The sequence below is a fragment of the Cetorhinus maximus genome, chromosome 1, assembly GCF_964194155.1.
Source record: "Cetorhinus maximus chromosome 1, sCetMax3.hap1.1, whole genome shotgun sequence".
Lineage (NCBI taxonomy): Eukaryota > Metazoa > Chordata > Chondrichthyes > Lamniformes > Cetorhinidae > Cetorhinus > Cetorhinus maximus.
Window position 1 is genome coordinate 143,942,636 of NC_135879.1, and position 22,797 is coordinate 143,965,432.

The 22,797-nt window shown below is 45.7% G+C and overlaps 1 protein-coding gene across 2 annotated transcripts in view; it reads right to left on the minus strand.

Moving 5' to 3' along the window:
- lnx1 (ligand of numb-protein X 1) overlaps positions 1 to 22,797 on the minus strand; it is a 268,850-nt gene that overhangs the window by 151,869 nt on the left and 94,184 nt on the right. The window lies entirely within an intron of this gene.

The window sequence follows — 22,797 nt, forward strand, 5'->3', positions numbered from 1 at the left end:
ATCATTGGCCCTAATGGTCCACTTTGACCAAAAGAAAGAGTTGATTTTTAACTTGCGAAGCATCCCCTTATGGAGTAGGGGCTGTACTTTCACATCAGATGGCGGATGACTCTGAACAACCCATTGGTTATACATCTCGCACGCTCAGTGCTGCAGATTGACAATATTCTCAAATTGAGAAGGAGGGCTTGTCTGTTGTGTTTGGTATTCGGAAATTCCATCAATACCTCCATGGCCAACATTTTCACATTATATCCGACCATTATTTGGAGAGGATAATGCAATACCCCCCATCGCATCTGCTCGCATCCAGAGGTGGGCATTGATATTGGCTGCTTATGAGTACACTTTTATTCACTGATCGGGAAGCCAGATTGCACATGCTGACACGCTGAGCCGCCTCCCCCTGCCAGATAACAATGTGAGGGTTCCAATTCCCCAGGAACCTGTCTTAGTAATAAATTATTTGGATTCCTCCCCTGCCCAGGCCAAACAAATCCGTGAGTGGACGAACCGAGATCCACGTTTATCTCACATCTGGGAGCAGGTTTTGAATGGATGGTCAGGCGAGCCAAAGTCTGATGACATGAAGCCCTATTTCAATCACAGATATGAGCTCACCTGCCAGGGCAGCATATTGCTCTGGGGAGCTAGGGTTATCGTGCCCTGAGAGAGTGAAGGCCATTACTGGCCGAATTACATAGCGCTCACCCTGGCATTAGTAGGATGAAGATGATCGCGCACAACTACTTGTGGTGGCCAGGGATGGATGCGGACATCAAAACCCGAGTCAAAAGTTGTCTTCAATGCCAGCAGGTACAAAAGCTATCCCCTTGCTCCATTGCACCCCTGGGAATGGCCGGGATGCCCATGGGTGCACCTCCACATCAACTATATGGGGACCTTCTTGGGCACGATGCTCCTTTTACTAATAGATGCCCACTCCAAGTGGATGAATGTCTATGATATCCGATCACCCATGTCTGCTGCCACCATAGGCTGTTTGCGACAGGATTTTGCAGTGCACAGTCTAACAGAGGTGCTCATGTGAGACAATGGGACTGCATTTACCAGCAGGAAGTTCCATAGGTTTACAACCCTCAACGGAATAACTCATATCAAAACCTCGCCTTACTACCCCGCCTCTAATGGTTTGGCTGAGCGGGCGGTCCAAACTTTTAAGTCCGGGATGAAAAAGCTGGACAGGGATTCCATCAGCACCAGATTGTCATGATTCCTGTTCGCATACCGGTTGACGCCACACATGTCCACCCGTAATGCCCCCGATGAATTACTAATGAAGAGATGTCTCTGCACCTGTCTAACTCTTATCAGGCCGAATTTAGGGGGAGGGTGGAGAGAAGCCAAGAGGCCCAGAAGGCTGGACATGATGGCCTTAATCATGAAAGAAATTTTATGGTGGGAGACACAGTTCTCGTGTAGAACTTTGGAGATGGGCCCGATTGGCTATTAGGTGAAGTGAGTGCCGTGACAGGACCTCTCTCCTATAATGTATCGGTAAATGGCTGAATAATTAAATGACATTCACTTCATGGATCATCTCTGGAGAAGAGAAACAGTCCCACAAGAAAGAATACCGTCATCATTTGCGTTTCAGCCTGCACCGCACGTAGAAGAAATACCACATAATTTGGACCCAAGAGAGTCAACGACATAAACCTGCCCACTTCCACTGAAGAACCTGGTGGACAGTTGACCCCTGAGAAGGGGGGTCTTGGAAAAACCAGCCGAGGCCGTTGAGCTACGATGCTCGACACATCCGAGGAAGCCTCCTGACAGACTTGACTTGTAAATAGTTATTCATGCAAATTATTGGGATGTTGTGATGCTTGTCAATTGTACTTTCAAGTAAAGGGGGAAGGATGTGGTAAAGTGGAGTGCTACGTAGCTTTAAGAGAATGTAGTTAGTTTACCATGTGATTGTATTGACCAATCGCTACACAGTGCAGGTTTCTTGGGTAACTGTAAGTCTAGAGCTGGAGGTGATTGAAGAAGCACACATTGTGTTAGTGGCCTGTTCTTAGTTCCAATAAACTACTAGTGTTTGTTCAGTTAATCGGCCTCTCTGCCAATATTGCTTCAAGCACCAACTAATGTGTTAATATCAAGGGTGCAGCTAGCGTTCACCGGACAAAGCGAACCTGATAACCAAAAACATGGAAGTTTTCTAGTTTAAAAGAGAAAACAAATTTAAGGTTTTAAGATATAGCAATGCAAAGTGGCAGACTATCTTCTAAAGAAAAAATAAATTAATAATTTATCTGTAACGTTACTGTGCTTCCAATTGTTCAATACCATAGAACTGACAAAGAGTAAAACACATTGCCTGAGTACACAGATAACAGAAGTCAAGAATTCCAGATGGGGACAGAGGTCAATTAAACATCGATTGTTCACAATCCCATGACACCGGAAAGAGGTATCTCTCTTTCAAACTATACCAGGGATTGTCTTTGATCATCAATGGACTTTGAGAGAAGAGGTAACAGGAAAAGAAATGATTTCTGCTGGGGATGTTCTTGCAGAGTTTGTTTGACAACATTTATAGTCGTCCATCTAGTATAAATATATCGATATGCATGATCTCTGCCTTACTGCTGACTCTGCATTTGAGTTGACTATCTATCAATATTGCCCTTGCTTTTCAGCTGTACTGGCTATTGAGAAAATAGGATTTTCTGAGTTTATTTGTTGATACCAGTTTCAATAGTGCGTTTGATGAGAAAATAATTCACTGCCTGGTGAGCAAATGGTTACTGTGTGCAAAACAGAAGCATCGACTTGAATCAATTTGCCTGGTTATGTGGCATGCGGTTGAAAACGGAGCCAATTATAGATATTATCCAATTTTATTTTGATGTGCCACGTAACCTGTATACTGATTGATAACTCATCTCTATGTCTCAATAAACTGTTTTACTCCATTGCTTAGAGTTTTCTATCTGAACTTGACAAAGAAACAGAGGTTAAGAATCTGTCCCAAAAGAGTCAAACTTCGAACCCAAGAAGCCCTAGTACAATACTTCTACTTTGTCAGCTGAAGCTTGTCTCCTTGGCTACAAGACAGAATAAATATAGCACTGAAAATATTTTCACAGGTGAAACTATCCAATAAAAATCAGTATGATTTTGTTATTTGGTGACTATAGTTAAATATTGTGCATACAGTAAACATGACTGTATATTTCCCAATAACCAAATACAAATAGTTTCTTGATTAATTTGTACTGATTTTGTCATTAATCATGGAACATACATTTACACAGAGCACACGCCGGCTGGTTATTCCAGTACAAGATGGCTGCTGGCAAGTGATCCAGAATGGAATGAAAATGCCTTGTGAGCTTCTCAGCAAACATTACAGAAAAATACAGGGAATGAGCGATTTCATGGTGACTTAAATGTGGGCCTGGAGTTTCTTTTGTGAACTTTCAAGGTAAGAGATGGTTGTGCTAGGGAATGTAACACTTATTTATTTCAGGTATCCAGTGTCAGCAGTAAGCCCAGTTATGTAGAGCTCAGTTAGGTGCAGGGGTAAGACTAACTACACTCTCAGCACAGTGCCTCTGTCTTAACCTCAGAAAAGCATCCTACTGTATTTCCTACCTCAGCTATCCTACCACCACTCCTGAGTGAGATGCCAATTTAGAGATACAGTAATTATACTTCAATTAGGGACAATTTTTTACTGTGGTCAATACCCAATGAGAACTGCACCTTGGCTTTTAAAAGATAGTTATGAACTCCTGAAGCTTTGTGTTCATAGTGGCAGGTTATCACTTCCAGGCATCTGTTATCTGTTTAAATCCCAGTAAATTGCAAAAAACAAAACACCAAATTAAAATTAAAATTCTATACTTCAACTTCCCTAGCTTTTTCCACTGCATTGTTGCTTTATTAATTAATTTAAATCTTACTGTCAAAGACCTCTCCAAGCATTACATTTAGAGTCCATTATTAAGGATGAGATTTCAGAATACTTGGAAATGCATGGTAAAATAGGGCAAAGTCAGCATGGTTTCATCAAGGGGAGGTCATGCCTGACAAACCTGTTAGAATTCTTTGAGGAGGTAACAAGTAGCTTAGACAAAGGAGAGCCAATGGATGTTATTTACTTGGACTTCCAGAAGGCCTTTGACAAGGTGCCACACAGGAGGCTGCTCAGTAAGATAAGAGCCCATGGTGTTAGAGGCAAGGTAATAGCATGGATAGAAGATTGGCTGTCTGGCAGGAGGCAGAGAGTGTGGATAAGGGGGTCCTTCTCAGGATGGCGGCCGGTGACTAGTGGAGTTCCGCAAGGGTCAGTGTTGGGACCACAACTTTTCACTTTATACATTAATGATCTAGATGAAGGAACTGAGGGTATTCTGGCTAAGTTTGCAGATGCTACAAAGATAGGTGGAGGGACAGGTAGTATTGAGGAGGCGGGGAGTCTGCAGAAGGATTTAGACAGGTTAGGAGAATGGGCAAAGAAGTGGTAGATGGAATACAACGTGGGGAAGTGTGAGGTTATGCACTTTGGTAGGAAGAATAGAGGCATAGACTATTTTCTAAATGGGGAGAGAATTCAGTAATCTGGAGTGCAAAGGGACTTGGGAGTCCTAGTCCAGGATTCTCTTAAGGTTAACTTGCAGGTTGAGTCAGTAGTTAGGAAGGCAAATGCAATATTGGCATTTATTTCGAGAGGACTAGAATATAAAAGCAGGGATGTGCTGCTGAGTCTTCATAAGGCTCTGGTCAGACCACATTTAGAATATTGTGAGCAATTTTGGGCCCCGTATCTCAGGAAGGATGTGCTGGCCCTGGAGAGGGTCCACAGGAGGTTCACGAGAATGATCCCAGGAATGAAAGGCTTAACATATGAGGAACGTTTGAGGACTCTGAGTCTATACTTGATGGAGTTTAGAAGGATGAGGGGGGATCTGAGTGAAACTTACAGAATACTGAAAGGCCTGGATAGAGTGGACGTGAGGAAGATGTTTCCATTAGTAGGAGAGACTAGGACCCGAGGGCACAGCCTCAGAGTTAAGGGAAGACCTTTTAGAACAGAGATGAGGAGAAACTTCTTTAGCCAGAGAGTGGTGAATCTATGGAATTCATTGCCACAGAAGGCTGTGGAGGCCAGGTCACTGAATGTATTTAAGACCGAGATAGATAGGTTCTTGATTGGTAAGGGGATTAAAGGTTACAGGGAGAAGGCGGGAGAATGGGGTTGAGAAACTTATCAACCATGATTGAATGGCGGAGCAGACTCGATGGGCCGAATGGCCTAATTTCTGCTCCTATGTCTTATGGTCTTATACATAACGCATCAATACAGGAACAAATCCACACAGTAATTGTTACAAATGCATTACATTGTAGTTCCCATGTCCATCTGGCCTGGCTGGTGCATTTTTGGATGGCTTTTACAAAGTAATTGTTTCTCAATTGTACAGGCTAATCTTTAATGCCAAGTATCGTAAGACGTCAGATGTCCTTTCAATAAAGGAGGAGACAGAAACTTCTACCATTACAATTATTGCACAGCTAGTCAGAAACACCCACTTTTCTTGTGTGGACATACATGTTGAATCATGAAGAAGCATACAAAACTAGTGTTGCCTGCCAATTTACAAAAGCTAATGTCAAATAACAATTTATTTTATACTTGTCCATGGGCTTGGGTGTTGCTGGCAGGATCAACATTTATTGCTCATACCTAATTACCCATAGTGCTGTTAGGAAGGGAGTTCCAGGATTTCCGCACAGCAATATTGAAGGAATGGCAACATGTTTCCAAGTCTGGGTGGTGTACAACTTGCAGGGAAACTTGCTGGTGCTTTTGGGCTCTTTCCACCGCACCCTGCGATAAGCACCATGCCTCAGTTTAGATTACATACAATCAACTGCTTCTAGTCCTCAACAGCTTCACTCAAGCGAGGATCTCTGATTCTGATTTTCTTTCTTTCCTGGTAAAATAAACACTACCTCTAGGACACAACTAAGATCAGGACTTGTGAGGAATAACTACACTGGCCTGCTTCCTGTTTACAATCCTTTTGGAAAATATTTGTAATAAAGGTGATTTATTATTTACCACCTGCTGGAATTCCTAGAATCTATTCTCACTTGGTATCATTGTCCAGCACTAATCGTCACAAAATCACACATTGTTGGCTTGAATATGAATTTGGAATTGAGAATAGAAGATTTCAATAAAGAACAAGCTGTAGCGTTGAATGACTAGGAATGCCCATTACCAGTGAAAGTGTGAGAATTATGTATGGACAACTATTAGTAAGACAAAAGAATGATAAACAGACAAATTAAGAGGCTCATATCCTGATAAAGAGACTGGTTGACAAATGGCATCTCATGTAACTGTGACATAAGTAAACTTTCCCTCCTCATCCTTCTTAATCTGTCTACAGCCTTTGACATGGTTGACCACACCATCCAACGCCTACCACAGTCAGCAGCTGGATGGGACTGCTTCCTGGTTCCATTCTTATCTATCTAATCCTAGCCAGAGAATCACTTGCAATGGTTTCTCTTCCTGCTCCCGCACCGTTACATCTGGTGTCCCCCAAGGAACTATCCTTGGTCCACTGCTATTTCTCCTCTACATGCTGCCTCTTGGTGACACCATCCAAAGGCATAGTGTTTGTTTTCACATGTATGCTCAGCTCTACCTTTCCATCACCTCTCTCAATCCCTCCACCATTGCTAAATTATCAGACTTCTTATCCAGCATCCAGTACTGGATGAGAAGAAATTTCCTCGAATTAAATAATGGAAAGACTGAAGCAACTGTTTTTGGTCCCAATCCCTAGCTACTTACTCCATCCCTCCCCTTGGCAATAGCCTGAGATTAAGTCAGTCTGTTCACAACCTTGGTGTCACATTTGATCCCGAGATGTGCTTTCAACCTCATATTCGTGCTGTCACTAAGACTGCCTATATCCACCTCTGTAACATCACCCAAATTCGTCCCTCTCTCAGCTCATCTTCTGATGAAACCTTCATTCCTGCCATCGTTACCTCCAAACTCAACTATTCCAACTTACTCCTGGCTGGTCTCCCACATTCTACCCTCCATAAATGTGAGGTCATCCAAATCTCTGCTGCCTGTGTCTTAACTTGCAACAAGTTCCAACACCTTATCACCCTTGTGCTCGCTGATTTACTTGGTTCCCAGTCAACCTTTAAAATTCTCATCCTTATTTTCAAACTCTCCCATGGCTATGCCCCTCCCTATACCAGTAATCTCCTCCAGCCCTAAAAGCCTCTGAGATATCTGCGCTTCTCTAACTCTGACCCCTAATGCATCCCCAATTTTAATCACTCCACCATTGGTGGCTGTGCCTTCAGTTACATAGGCTCCATGCCCTGGAATTCCCTCTCCACATCACTTTTCTCCTTTAATATACTTAAAATCGACCTCTTTGACCAAGATTTTGGTCATCTGATCTAATGGGCTGGATTTTCGCAGAGTCGTGGTGACTTCTGGAATTTTAAAAATGGTCGACATGATCCAGATCCAGAAGTCCTGCCCCCATTTCCAACACATTCCATTTTTGCCAGTAGGGGAAAGGAGGTGGGACATGAAGTGCACAGGTGTGAATTACGAGTCAGCCGGGCCATTTAAACTCAGTGCACAGGCCAAGCAGATCCGGGTTTCACTCCAGGAACAGCCTCAATCCACAATCTATGTTCTATGACTTTATGGTGGAGACATAAATGCTCATGAAGGGTGGGAAGGGCATGGAGAACTGTCAAGCGGTCTCAACATTTTACAATTTAAATCAATGACTTAGATGGGGAGGGGGGAGGCGAAGGCATGGTAGCTAAATTTGCAGACGACACGAAGATAGGTAGGAAAATACGTTGTGAAGAGGACGTAAGGAATTTGCAGACAGATATAGGTAAGTTGAATGAGTGGGCAAAAATCTGACAGAGCATAATGTGGAAAAATGTGCAATTATTCACTTGGGCAGGAAGAATAAACAGGCAGAGTATAACTTAAATAGAGGATGACTGCAGAATTCCGAGGTGCAGAGGGATCTAGGTGTTCTCATGCGTGAGTCACAAAGAGTTAGTATGCAGGTACAGCATGTAATCAAGAATTCTATCCTTTATTATTAGATGAATTGAACATAAAAGTAAGGATGTTATGATTCAGTTATACAGGGCATTGGTGAGACCGCATCTTGAATACTGTGTGCAGTTTTGGTCTCCTTATTTAAGGAAGGATGTAAATGCATTGGAGGTGGGTCAGAGGAGGTTTACTAGATTGATACCTGGAATGAGCGGGTTGCCTTATGAGGAAAGGTTGGACAGACTGGGCTTGTTTCCACTGAAGTTTAGAAGAGTGAGGGGCACAGGCCAAGGTTGTATTATAATGTATGAATAGAACCTGTTTCCTCCCAAAGGAAAGCATTGCTGAGGTGTTCAGGCACACAACATCTTGGAGGGCTGTCGTTGCCCCAGTCCAAGAGAACTAGACCCGTATTGTGATCTTTGGGTCTCTAAGCGTTTAAGGTAGCTGGAGCCTGAGAACCTGGTTGTATTATTTGCATGTCACTTATACAATATGGCAGACAGTTAACAGTCAATATATTAAACCTCATTACAAAAATCCACTCAAGCCTGGAATCATGAGTGGAGCTATTGATGTTGGATTAAGTGTTGCCCCAGCAACCATAGTAAAACCCACTACAACAATGGATACAATACAAGAAGCCCTCAGGTGATAATGGAAACTGGGAGCCCAGCTGCTATGGGGTGAAAAGTCAGTGGAAATAATATTCAATTTACAAGCCTCAAAAAGGAAAATCCACATTGCGGTGCCAAAGAAATAGCAGAAGTACCATAGAGTTTTGGTCCATGGCTCTTCCACTATAAATATTGACATAAAAACATTACTCAAAAATTGGAAGCAAGAATAATGTAGAAAGGAAGTGCATCATGTGCAAGATTTTTATCAAATGTAAATATAAAAAGTGTATACAGCACATAAGGCACTAAGCATAATTTGTACGAAATATTTTATTATAGAATCTTATACCAGAGGAGGCCATTCAGCCCATTGTGTCTGTACTGCTTCTTTGAAAGAGCTGTCCAAATTAACTCCACACCCTAGATTTTTCCCCATAACCCCGAAAATTAATCTCTTCAAAACATGTCAGATTGTATTTTGAAAGTCTCCATTGAATTTATTTCCACCATCCTTTCAGGTAGTTTATTCCAGACTTTAACAATCCTCTAAGAAGAAAAAACTCCTCATTCCCTCTCTAGTTCTTTTGCCAATTGTTTAAATCTATGATCTTTACTGACCCACTTGCCAAAAGAGCTAATTTCTCCGTATCTACTTTCTCATAAACCCTCATAGTTTTGAATGCCTTTAATAAATTCCTTCTTAACCTTCTCCGCTCTAAGGAGAACAATCCAATCTCTCCACATAACTTAAGTCTCTCATCCTATGTATCATCCTCAAATGTCCTCTGCATCTTTACAAGCCCTTGGCATGCTTCTTCAAGTGCAGCACAATACTCCAGCTGAGGCCTAACCAGTGTGTTTAAAAGGTTTAGCATGACTTCCTTGTTTTTGCATTCAAGACTCCTATTTACAAGGCCAATTATTGTAAATGTTTTATTAACTGCCGCATCAGTTTGCCGTGTTCCAGGTCCTCCTGATCTTGCACCCATCTCAAAACAGTGGCATTTAGACTCTATTGTCTCTGTACTTTGTTCATCTCAAAGCATGTCACTTCACATTTATCAGCATAAAATTATGCACTTCACCAGTCCTCCTGAACCTGCTACTGTGCAGTCCATTACTTCCTATATTGCCAAGCTTTGCATCATCTATAAGTGTTAAAACTATACTCCCTACACTGAAGTCCATGGCATTTACATGTAACAAGAAAAGCATTGGTCCTAATACAGACAATGGTCCTAATACAGACAATGGTCCTAATACAGTCTGAATGTCATTTTATTTGGTGTTGGACGGATGTACTTTGGAGAGTCAAGCCTGAGTGATACAGTAATAGTAAGCATTGATGGGGGCAGAAGATGATAAAGCAGTAGGATCACAGTGATGCTCATGGTGGTGACCAACTGGCAAAAGTCAAGTGTCAGACCCAGTAAAGGCATTTCAAATTCATAACTTTTAAAATATGAACTTTACTCAGTGTGGAATCTTTTGGAACTGACTTTTCTTTTAAAGTGGACAAAGTGTGCAGCAAAAGGTGGCTGCCAAAGGTCATCTAATCTAGTCTGTGAATTCAAAGCTGCCACACTGTCTTGCAAGGACTAAAGGATACATTCCAGACTTAGAGGTGTCAACTACTCATCTCCTGAGGCCATACAAAAGGCATTTCCTGACTTGAATGGGTCCTTCTGAAACAAAGATGGTGACTCAACCCCCACTGCTCTCAGCCCAGGGTGAATGTCTTCAAACAATAATCCAGGTTGTGGCTAATCAACCTAAAACCAACACCATATTTGGAAAAGGAACTGTGAGATGCCACATGGTAGGGCAGCTATGTTGGTCTCCCCTTCAATCTTTAAGCGCTGACTGCAGAAAGACACAGCAGTAGGGAAAGGACTTTGGTATAGAACTTTAATTGTTGAATTTACTTAAGCTACGCTTCAGAAGTAAAGACGTCTTCTTGATCAGGCCAGCAAAATGCGTTTTCCAGAATTAACTAATCACATGAATTATGAACTATCGCTCTTGTTTTTAATTTGTAAAAGTGCACCATTATCTTTAACTGTACTTTCCCTGACTATAACAAAAATAGCTGGAAAAACTCAGCAGGTCTGACAGCATCTGTGGAGAGGAAGACAGAGTTAACGATTCGAGTCCGTATGACTCTTCATTAGAACTAAAGAGAAATAGAAACGTGGTGAAATATAAACTGTTTAAGGGGGGTTGGACAGGTGAAGCTGGTTAGAGGGCCAGTGATAGGTGGAGGAAAAGGAGAGATTGCCAAAGATGTCATAACCAAAGATCAAAGGGGTGTTGACTGTGGTGATATTAGCTAAAGGATGTGCTAATGCTGACATTAAGGGTAGAAAGCAGGATGAGCAAGTGACAGATGGCCCTAGTGGGGGTGGGGTGGGGGGAGGGGATCAAAATAGGCTAAAAGGTGGAGATAAAACAATATGGAAATAAATTGTAAAAATAATAATAGAAATAAGTGGGGAAAGAAAGAAAAATATTTTAAAAAATTTATATAATGATTATTAGAAAAAAGGGGTGAGGATGGAGGAGACAATTCATGATCTGAAGTTGTTGAACTCAATGTTAAGTCTGGGAGGCTGTAAAGTGCCTAATCGGAAGATGAGGTGCTGTTCCTCCAGTTTGCGTTGAGCTTCACTGGAACATTGCAGCAGACCAAGGACGGACGTGTGGGCATGAGAGCAGGGTGGAGTGTTGAAATGGCAAGCGACAGGGAGGTCTGAGTCATGCTTGCGGACAGACTGAAGGTGTTCCGCAAAGCGGTCACCCATTCTGCGTTTGGTCTCTCCAATGTAGAGGAGACCGCATTGGGAGCAGCGAATGCAGTAGACTAAATTGAGCAGCACTTCTCTTGCACTTCCCTCCATTTAATCCTTAAACAGCCTATATTTCACCACGTTTCTATTTCTCTTTAGTTCTGATGAAGAGTCATACGGACTTGAAACGTTAACTCTGTCTTCCTCTCCACAGATGCTGTCAGACCTGCTGAGTTTTTCCAGCTATTTTTATTTTTGTTTCAGATTTCCAGCATCCACAGTATTTTGCTTTTATCTTTCCCTGACTGTGTTTGTCTGTGTGACTGTGTGAGTGAATGCCGTAGCCTTAGATTTTTGGGGTGAGTGCATGAATAAACAATCCTTTTTATTTAAACTCATGAAAAGCTGTTTGCTGGTTATCCAAATTGTCCACACACTCAGGGTTAAAAACATACACATATACATATCTTTTCTCAAAGTCTTATTGATTATGGACAGTAGAGAAGGAAAGAGGGATTGTAGTGGTTCTCCCTCACTCCATCTGTAACACAAATGAGAGAAGTGATGAGCATTTGAGAAGAAGATTTGGAGGAGGAACATTAGGAGCTTCAGAATATTTGTGGCAATGAGTGGGGACCAAAAAAGAATTTGTTGGGATGAGGATTGAGTTTGACGTTAGGGTAATTATGATCAGGAGAATGGCGAAGGAAAAGATTGAGAAGAAAGTCAAAAATAATATATCTAGAAGTAGTGCAGAGATGGGTGCTATTTTTGGGAGGTTTTGGGGTGTGTGAATTAAAAAAAAATACAAGCATTTGAATTGAGACCAAAAGAGAACAGACACAATGGAATGGGACAAAAACCACAAATACCAAAAAACACATTAACACTGTACAGCATAAAAGCAAACTGGGCCAAGGCTAGCAGATTGTTGAAGGAAATCTTTAACTGCTGCTCTCAGCTGATGCCTGGGAACTAGTAGGTGAGGTTGCCTGAAGGTCAAATAAAGATTTTAAGTACCGTTTCTTTTGGAGGTACTTTGGAGAACCAAGAATAGGATGTTGAAGGAGTGCTACCTGTGGCACCCACTTCAGCCGCCTCTTTTCTATCTCCCTAACTGGCCCTGTAACTCTCTGGCTGCTTTAATCTGCAGTCCTCACCTTCTGTTGTTGCACTTTCTCCACACCTATGTTTCTGGCCCCTCGTTCCATGTCAGCAGTGGAGCCTGTGAAAGAGAAACAGTGCCAGATCCCAGCTATTGTTCTTATTGCCCCCTTTTCTGATCTATGCCAGTGTTGCCTCTGGTCAGAATCCCCTCTTCAGTGCACCTAAACCCAAGTACTTCCCGCCGCAGGGCAGCCCCACAATATTTCCATATCCAAGGACCAGATCCTCTCCCTGAACAATTTGCTCCTGCCCAAACCACAATGTTGCCAAATCTCAAAAGTTCTCGAACTCTGCTCATTGCCGCCATATCCAAAAAGCCCCATATCTCAGTGAGTATACTTGGGAATGATAATCCCTTAAAATCTCAGTGACCTTGCCCCACCCTACCTGAACCTCAGTGACAGGTTTTGTCCTCACTTCAACATGTATGTACCCTCCTCCTCTCTAACTCCAGACCTGGAGCCTCCATGCCCCAAAGAGAGGGTTGGGACCAGGAAAGGCTGTCCTCGCAGCCCCAAAGATGCATCCGGAAGGGTCTGCCCTCTGATCGACAGAGCCTATCGCCCTCGGTCACCTAATTGTTTAAATTCAAATTACCTTTTTAAGGATGCATCCATGGTGAGGCCACCCTCTTGTTCTCCAACCTGCCCCAGCAGCACCCGACTCTCCTGATGGCGCTGCTGAAGCTCCGAAGCTGCCGGTCCTCTGATTGGACCAGCAGCATCAGCAGCCCACTTGCCGTTCTTAATTGGATGGTGGGCCCGATGGCGGTTAATTAAAAGACCACATCCGGGAAGATTGCCACTGTGGCCCCATTGCCCATCAGTGAGGCTTGGGACCCACATATAGTCCCAATGTTGGGACTCCCCTCTTCCGAAACGATTCTGGCTATTAACTCTCTCTCTACAAAGATGCTGCTGGACCTGGTGAGCATTTCCAGCATGCCCTGTTTTTATAACATAAACGTGGACATTGTGAAATACCATTTTTTCATCTTATTTCTAGTTAATAATGCATTACTATATTCAGTAAAAACACAGGTAAAAACACTTTTCCACTACAACACAAGATGTGGAGCCATTTTATGCTACTCACTGCTCTGTGTAAAGAAAGTGCAGGTTGCCAACACTGTCAATGTAGTTAGCAGGACTTAGCCAGTGTAATGCCAGCAGCAAGAGAGCTTTCATTGTCAAATGATTCTTGCTGAGATGCTGCTCTGTAATCTATATTTCCCTCTCCCATATGGGCACATATCTTTCAGTCTGGCTGTATCACAAATCACTTCCTGTTTTATGGCTCAACTGTCATTTCTGCCTGAAGACTGGGACTCTGAACTTAAATCTCTTCAAAACTAAGTTGGACTGAACATTATTGAAATGTAAGAAGATTACTGAGTTTGATTATCGGATGGTTGGAAGCAGCGTTCATACAGAAACTCTGTTTGGGTACTGACACCCTTGTGCACAACTTAACAAGGTAACTGGAGGGAAACAGCAGCGTATAGGTTATTGCTTCACCAATCCTTGGGTTTTTATGTTAGGTGATAATTAGAAATCATAAGGTACTATACTTCATATATACGTGGTAGGGCTTTTAGCCTGGCTTGCTCTTTCAGGCCTCAATATTAACAACCCTGTGACATGCAGGAGAGGGTTGGGAGAAGTTAAAAATGCAAAAACTGGAACACGCCCCAACTGTCCGTGAACATGCCAGTTGCTGTTTCTCAGGTAGCAGGTTTCATCACGTACAACTATTCCATTGTGGACAGTCAAGGACAATTCATTATCTATTTTAAATCAGGCTCCCACAGTATTATTGGAAGCCTGATTTAAATGTAATTGTTACCCACACGGTTTTCTCAGGGCTTGGGATACCTGGCAGCAAAAGGCAGGTGCGAGATGCTGGTTTGAGAAAGTAAATACCTCTTACAGCACCCTTTGTGGGACAGAAGGTGCAGCAATGCACCACTCGGTCCCTTTTCCAAAGATCCATGCCCCTCTGCCAAACTCTACCCTCCCCCCACCCCATTACAATACACCGCTTCTGCTCCCAACCTCTCCTGCCCACCCTCTATGATTACCAACTCCCCCTCCCACCTGCAAACTACAATCTCTCCCTCCCTCAGCCGAGGTTGACGTCCAATGAGCTCTTGCTTGCTTCTTTCCCCCTGCCCGATTGCTGGGGACTGCACTAGTGCAATCAATACTTATATGGTTCTGATAGTACAGGAGCCTATAAAGAAAAAAGTCTCTTTGTGTATCATACTTTAAAAGAGTTGCTAAATTGTCACCTTGGCTCAATAATAACTCTTGCCTCTGAACCTGAAAAACACACAGGACTTAAACTGAATTTTCCTCTTGGCATGCAGGGGCACGCCCGACACTCTCGAGCGTGAAATAGCGTGTGATGATGCCAGGCAAGCATCTGTGAGAGTTGGCAGCGTGCCCGCCGACAATTAAGATGCCGATTGAGGCCATTAAAATAGCAATTGATGGGGATTTTTTGCTGCCTGTCCGACGTTACGGTTGGTGGACAGGTGAATCGGCCAGGCGGCCTTTGCCTTTTTGAGGAAACCTCATCCAAGGGCAAGTTGAGGTTTCCGATATTAATTTTTAAAAAGATTAAAAGATTTGGACAGAATTTTCAGCATCCGTATGTTCAGGTGACTCATTCTGATGTGTGGACATTTCTTCTGGATTTTAAAATCTGTTTTTATTGATTTTAAATTTGTCAGCTCCCTGAGGTAGCTCTCTGAGGCTCTCTGCCTTCAGGGAGCTTTCCTTCCACGCTCCCCCGCGCCTGTACTGACTTCAGCGCTCGTCCTCCTCCCGCCCCCACCCCAGTAGCGCTGAGCCTTTCAGCGCGCCTTTCACGCTGAATGGCCATTAAGTGGCCAGCCAGCATGAAATCGGGGTTGGGGGCCGATCGCGGTTGGTGGTCTGTTCTCCGGCCGCTCCTGGGCCCACTGATCGCGGCCGCCTGCCAACCCGAAAATTCTACTCATTGGGTAGAATCTTCCCCTTGAAGGATGGGCTCGGTGGGGGCGGTCGGAAAGCTGACCGCCACCTGCGATCGAGGCCAGAAGCCGATTTCATGCTGGTGGGCCGAGTAAGGCCCGTCCAGTGTGAATCGCGGCTCCCGAGGACAGTGGGAGTGGGCGGGTGGCGGCGGGACTGCAATGAGCACCGGGTCCAATGGCGACCCGGCGGCCTGTTTTAAAAGCCCCTGCAGCCTTTCAAAGGCTGTGAATCATGGCCAGTGGAAGGGCTTCCCAGAGAGCTGCTGGTGAGCAGGCCAGGCAGGAGGGTAGGGCAGGGGGCACTGTGCCCCTTGTTTTTCGGATGATTGCCTTGCTGCCCTCCTCGAGGAGGTGGCAGCACGGGGAGAGGTCCTCATACCCCAGGACAGGAGGAGGAGGCCCCCCCACATGATCAAACGTGCCTGGGAGGAGGTGACGGAGGTGGTGAGCTCCCGCGACGTGGTGCAGTGCATCTCGATCCAGTGTCGCAAGCGCTTCAACGGCCTCTTGTGCTCAGGAAGGGTGAGGACCATGTTGGCATTGGTCACTTAACCCAGCAGGATGGCTTTCCCCACTGGCTGCAGCCCACCAAACTCTGAGTGCAGTGACTGCATTGAATCATTGACAGAATGTGTCCTTCACTGGGTGGACCAGCAGATATTGCCCATGCTGAGGCCACCCTGAGAGGGTGGTGAAGAGATGGGTTATGGACCCGTAGCATGTGGTATACTGAGACCCCCATTACTGTTTTGGGGGCAACCTGGAGGAGCTGCACCTGGGCGCAGAGCTGGAACTCCAGGACATGTCAAAGTCAGGGTGATGACATGCTGGGAGGGGAGCTTCAAGGTGGCGTTGGCACCGATGCATCTGCTGCCCTTTACGTTCCACATGCTTGCACCTCCTTGCTTAGCAAGGTTAGGCTGTGTGGTGCCAAATGTGATGTAGGCAGCATTTGGCCAAGAGGGTGGGGGGATGGTGCAGGCCTGGCATCTTTGTGTGAGTGTTCGGCAGCTGCGGGTTGAGGAGACACTGGAGCCCTGATATGTCCCACCCTGGTTGGGATGGGCCATCTGCAAAGAGAGTCCAGGTACAATTAGCACTAATCAATGCTCTTCTCTCCTTTTCAGGAGAAGAATGCACGTAATGCCGCCGAGCGGGTGAGGACTGGTGGAGGGCTGGCCCAGTTGGTGATCATTAGCAGGTTAGAGCAGGAGGCCCTTGATCTGAGAGGCGCCATGCGTCCAGGTCCACCGGTGTCGGTGAGGCTGAGTTGCCACGGGCAGGTCACCATTAGTGTCCCAACAGCCATGGCAGTGCTGAATGTTCAGTGGTTGAAGTTTGCAACATGGCTTGACCATTGCCTATGGAAGGATGAGTGCATAATGATCCGGGGGACAGGGATGCACATTGACATTGTCTCCACAGTAACTAATCAAATGTCCTTGTTCTTCCTTTCAGCATCAGCGGAGCAGGGCTGGGAGGAGGAGGCACAGGGGCCCCATCTCACACCTGAGGGCCCTGAAGTCACGGACTCACCAGCGTCACCCCCTCTCTGCCAGGCAGGCACCAGCACAGATACTAGCACCTCGGTGAGAACAAGATCATTGGCTGGTGTCCCGGGGCACAGCGGTGAGGGCACTTCACAGTCGCTGGAGTAGCTGGCGGAAACAGAGAGTGCCCATGGTGCTAGCAGTCAGAGGACTTCAGGGGACCAGGCACATGCTCAGTCGGTGGCTGATGATGTGCCTCTGGAGTTGTCCATGTGGCAGCAAACACTGGAAGTCCAGCAGGGTGTGCGAGAGGATCTGGCAAGATACATAAGGCTGTGCTTGGCTTGGTCTCCATTGTGGAGGAGTCCACGCAGACCATCGTTGATGCAACGAGCCTCATGGCCGAGCGCCATGCTTCCTCCATGGAGAGAGTGGCGACTCTCATGGTGAGGTTCCTCCAGGAGACCAATCAGGGCTTCCTGGGGATGTGCTCGGACCAGCAAGCCCTCACATCGGCATTGACCTCAGCTGGTCAGTGCCAGTGTGGGAGATGGTCTGGGCACCAAGTTTCCCAGCTCGGTGCCCATCCAGCTACAGTGAGCAGGGAGGTCCGAAGCAACCTTATGTCGGCGCAGCAGCTGCCTGTCGTCTCTGCGGGCACCTCTCAGGGCGCTCCAGATGAGGGCGGCAGCTCCTCCACCCCTCTGCCAGTGACTGTTGTAATCTGATGAAGCTGCGATGGCTGGGGAGATGCCAGCTGTGGAACTGGCCACTCCCTCTCAGATGCCAGTGCCAGCGAGGAGGTGGGGGGGGGGGGGGCACCAAGACTTGGCACCCAAAAGCGTAAATTAAAGGCACACCACGGGTTTCTCACTGGTGCTTTTGTGTTGCCCCGCAATGAGGTCATGATTAGTGGTTCTGGTGTTTAACACCTTTGTCATTTTGTTTCCTTAAGTTCATTTTGTTATATCATTAAATTTAGGCATGTGACCATGGCTGAGGGTGACTCTTTTCCTCTGCAGGTGGATGGTTACCCGGTGAGTTGTGTCACATTGAGCTTTATTGACAAAGCCCTTAGTTAATGTTCCTACCCAGGCAGATTTAACACTCAGGTATTGAGTATGGAGCCAGCAGCCCAGGCTTGTCCTGGAGGTCCATCTGTGGTATTCTAGCTGAAGATCCATTGGATTAAAGCCTCCCGGGTGTCCCTGCCTCCCTGGAGTATGCCCAGGTCAGCGTCCATCCCCTCAGCATTTCCCTGTGCGTGCTCATCCTTGGACTCACTGCTGGACTCATCGTGTGCAGCCGCATCCACTGCGTCTACGTCTTCATCATCCACTGCGTCCCTCCTTTCCAGCGCCAGATTGTGAAGAGCGCAGCATGCAACCACTATCAGTGACACACGTGCTGGGGGTTACTGGAGTGCGCCCCCTGAATGGCCCAGGCACCGGAAGCACATCTTGAGAAGACAGATGGCTCTCTCCACCACAGCCCTTGTGGTGTCATGGCTCCTATTGTACCGCTGCTCAGTTTCTGTTCTTGGATGGCGGGGAGGCGTCATGAGCCACCTTCTGAGGGGATAGTCCTTGTCACCCAGCAGCCATCCATCCAGCCGGGCTGGAGCACTGAAGAGCCCCGGCACCTGGGAGTGTCTGAGGATGTAGGCGTTGTGGCAGCTGCCTGGGTACCTTGCACAGACTTGTAGAATCAGCATCCTCTGGTCACACACTATCTGCACGTTCATGGAGTGGAAGCCCTTCCTGTTGACGAAGGCACCGAGCTCACCTGCTGTCGCCTTGATGGCCACATGTGTACAGTCTATTGCACCCTGGACGCGGGGGAAGCCAGCAATGGCCGCGAAGCCTCTAGCTCACTGCGTCTGGCTGGCCTCGTCCCTGTGGTAGTGGATGAAGGTCAATGCATGCCTGAACAGAGTGTCTGTAACCTGCTTGACACAAGTGCGGACAGCTGATTGGGAGACACCGCAAAGATCACCCACCGACCACTGGAAAGAGCCAGAGGCATAGAAGTTGAGGGCAGCTCTGATCTTTAGAGCCACTGGCATGAGGTGTCCACCACATAGTTTGCGGAGATCTCAGGGCCTATCATCTGACAGATAGAGTTGATTGTCTCCCTTGAGAGACGGAGCCTCCTTCGGCACTGGACCTCAGACATATTGAGGTAGCTGCTTCGCTGCCTGTAAACCCTGGCAGCAGGACAGTGGCGCCTTCTGCGGCCCCTTCTGCCTTGAACTTCCTGTTGGCCCTGCACCCCTTGTGCCTGTGCCTGTCCTCCCAAAGGTGGCTCCCCTGGAGGCTGAATGTGCACTCCTGGCCTCCTCCCCCTTCTAGGCCTCCCTTCCTTTTCAGAAGAGAAGACTCCAGTGGAGAGCACAATCCTCATTCCATGGCTAAGGGAAGGCTTCCTGAAACCTGCAGGCCCCAAAAAGGATCTTCACTGTAGAGTCCTGACCTGAAGGTTGTGAGTCCAGTCCAAGCAGCTGGTATGAGTTCTGAAGTATTTCTGCTCACACAGGCAAGTATCAGTAACTTTCCCAATTAAATATCTGACTGAGCACATTCGCAACCCCACTGACCCCTCTTATCTCACCCATGGATGAGGTTTATACAAATGTGTCCTACCCGCCTGCCCGTTGTGCCCATGCGACGACCTGAAGATCGCACGGGCCCCGAAAAATCGGCGTCAATTGGTGCCTTAAGGGCCTTAAGAGGCCCGTTAATTAATGGCGGGCACGCATTGGAGATCATCATGCGCCCGCCCACCATAATATCACGATGGCTCGCGGTGACGTCAGGATGCTCGCCCGACGTCACCACACGTCATTTTACGCGTTGGCATGCAGGACCCACCCCCACATGCCAATGGGAAAATTCTGCCCTTAGAGTTGGTTTTGGAGGAAAGCTATTAAATTGAAGCCCTCTCTGCCTATTCATAAAAGACAATATTTGAAAAAAAAAGCAGGAGCTGTTGGCTGTTCAGCCAATATCAGCAAAATAGATTGGGTCATTTATCAGCTGTGGGACCTGGCTATTTACAGGCTGTTGCCACGTTTACAATTATAACAGTGACTAACTGCAAAAAGTAATTCAATGACTGTGAAGTGCTTTGCGAAATTCTGAGGCTGTGAAAGATACAATATAAATGCGAGCTCTTTCTTTCTTAAATGCACATTAACCATCATTAGAATGTGTTTGACAAACCTTTTAGACTTGGGTTTCACTTTTCTCCTCCCTCCAGTTTTATTCTTTTTTCTCCCTTTTACCTTAAAAATGCAGGATATGAGAGACTAAGGATACTTTGGTAAGAATTTATGAAGTGAATGTCATTGCTGGATGACCTAAGTGGTGGAACAGGAGTAACGTTGATGAGCAAAAGCTAATAACTGACACAGAATCAAGAACGATGTCATAACAACATGGTTTGGACAAGAAATAACACATATGAACAAGGAACAGTAGGCCATTCGGCCCCTCGAACCTGCTATTTAATAAGATCATGGCAGATCTGATAGTATCCTCAGATCTGCATCCTGTCCACCCCCAATAACCTATCAACCCCTTGCTTACCAAGACTCTATCCACCTCTGCCTTAAAAACATTCAAAGCCTCTGCAACCACTGCCTTTTCAGGAAGAGAGCTCCAAAGACTCACGAACCTCTAAGAGAAAATTTTTTGCCTCATCTCCATTTTAAATGGGCGACCCCTTATTTTTAAACAGTGACCCCCTAGTTCTAGATTCTCCCACAAGAGGAAGCAGCCTCTCCACATCCACCCTGTCAAGACCCCTTAGGTTCTTACATGTTTCAATTAAGCCACCTCTTACTCTTCTAAACTCCAGCGGATACAAGCCTAGCCTGTCCAGCCTTTCCTCATAAAACGACCCGCACATTTCAGGTATTAGTCTGGTAAACCTCCTCTAAACTGCTTCCAGCGCATTTACATCCTTCCTTAAATAAGGCGAGCAATGCTGTACACAATAATCCAGGGGCAGAAGTTTTTGCTCGGTAGGCAAGCTTGTGCCTGACCCGCTCGAGCATGAAATGATGCGCGTTGATATCAGCCGAGTGTGCTGACGTCAATGCGCACTTGCACGCTAGTTAGGTTGGCAGGTGTGCACTGGAGCCGGCAGCGTGCCCGCCAACAATTAAAAGGCCTGTTAAGACCATTAAGTTATCCATTAACATAAAGTTTTCACTGCCTGTCCAACCTAACGGTTGGCGGGCAGGCAAAAAGACCAAGCGGCCTTGCATTTTTTTTGGAAACCTCAACTACAGGTGGGATGAGGTTTCCAAAAGCTAATCAAAATAAAATAGAGACTTTAATTTTTCATTAATAATATGTCCCTGCTCATGTGATAGAGTCACATGAGGGGACATGTTTTATTACATTTTTATTTTTAAATTCCTTTTAATATCTTTCCATCTCCCTGATGCAGCTCCATGCCTCAGGGAGATTATGCAGTGCTCACTCACACACTTGCATGAAGTTTGCGCTTGGCTGCCTCGCACTCTCCCCCCCCACCCCCCCTCCCACACAGGCAGCGCTCAGCGCTGCTACTCGCGTTTCATGCTGGGCGGGCGTTAATTGGTCCACCAGCGTGAAATCGCAGTGCAGTGCCGATCGCCGGCTGTGGTCGACTTCTCTACTGCCCCTACCTGCCAAGGGCAAAACTCTGCCCCAGATGTGGTCTCACTAGTGCTCTGTATAACTGTATAACCTCCCTACTTTTGTAGTCAATTCCTCTTGCAATAAATGATAACATTCTATTAACTTTCCTAATTACTTGCTGTACCTGCATACTAGCCTTTTGAAGACACCCAGGCCCCTCTACAACTCAGAGCTCTGCAATCTTTCACCATTTAGATAATATGCTTCTCTTTTATTCTTCCTGTCAAAATGAACAATTTCACATTTTCCTACATTATACTCTATTTGCCAGATCTTTGCCCACTCACTTAACTTACCTATATCTTCTTGTAGCCTTCTTATATCCTCTTCACAACTTACTTTCCTAGCTATGTTTGTGACATCAGCAAATATGGCAAGCATCCCATCAATCCCTTCATCCAAGTCATTTATATAAATTGTAAAAAGTTGAGACGCCAGCACTGATCCCTCTGGCACACCATTCGTTACATCTTGCCTGCTTGAAAAATACCCATTTTTGCCTACTCTCTGCTTCCTGTTAGCCAGCCAATCTTCTCTCCATGACAATATGTTACTCCCTAAACTATGAGTTTTTATTTTGCGCAATAAGCTCTGATGTGGCACTTTATCAAATGCCTTCTGGAAATCTAAGTACAGTACATCCACCGGTTCGCCTTTATCCACAGCACATGTTACTTTCTCAAAGAACTCCAATAAGTTGGTTAAACATGATTTCCCTTTCACAGAGGAGGCATGGGATAAAGGTGCCACTGGTGCATTGCTGCGCCTTCTGATCCAAAAAGTGTGCTGTAAAAGGCATTTACCTTCTTGAACCAACATCTCAAACCTCCTTTTTGCTGCCAGGTATCCTAAGCCGTGGGAAAACTACATGGGTAATGGCGAGGGGCTGTAAAATGTAGCGAGCTATTCAAAAGTCCATTGACTTC